Consider the following 218-nt stretch of genomic DNA (forward strand, 5'->3'; position numbering starts at 1 on the left):
TGCTCCGCCTGGGTCCATCCCCCACTTGCACGCCTGGCCCCCCAGTGGCTGCCCCCCAACTCCAGCCTCCAGCACTTAAAAAAAAAAAGAAGCGTCTACTCACGCAGAAGCAGGGGCTGGGGGGCTCTGGGGCCTCCTGGCAGAGCCTCCCCAGGCAGTGGGGGGCAGTGGGGCCCGGGCTGGGGCTGCTGGGGCTGTCACCCAGCCCCACTGTGTGG

The sequence above is a fragment of the Gavialis gangeticus genome, unplaced genomic scaffold (assembly GCF_001723915.1).
Source record: "Gavialis gangeticus isolate Ggan-Ray unplaced genomic scaffold, GavGan_comp1, whole genome shotgun sequence".
NCBI lineage: Eukaryota > Metazoa > Chordata > Crocodylia > Gavialidae > Gavialis > Gavialis gangeticus.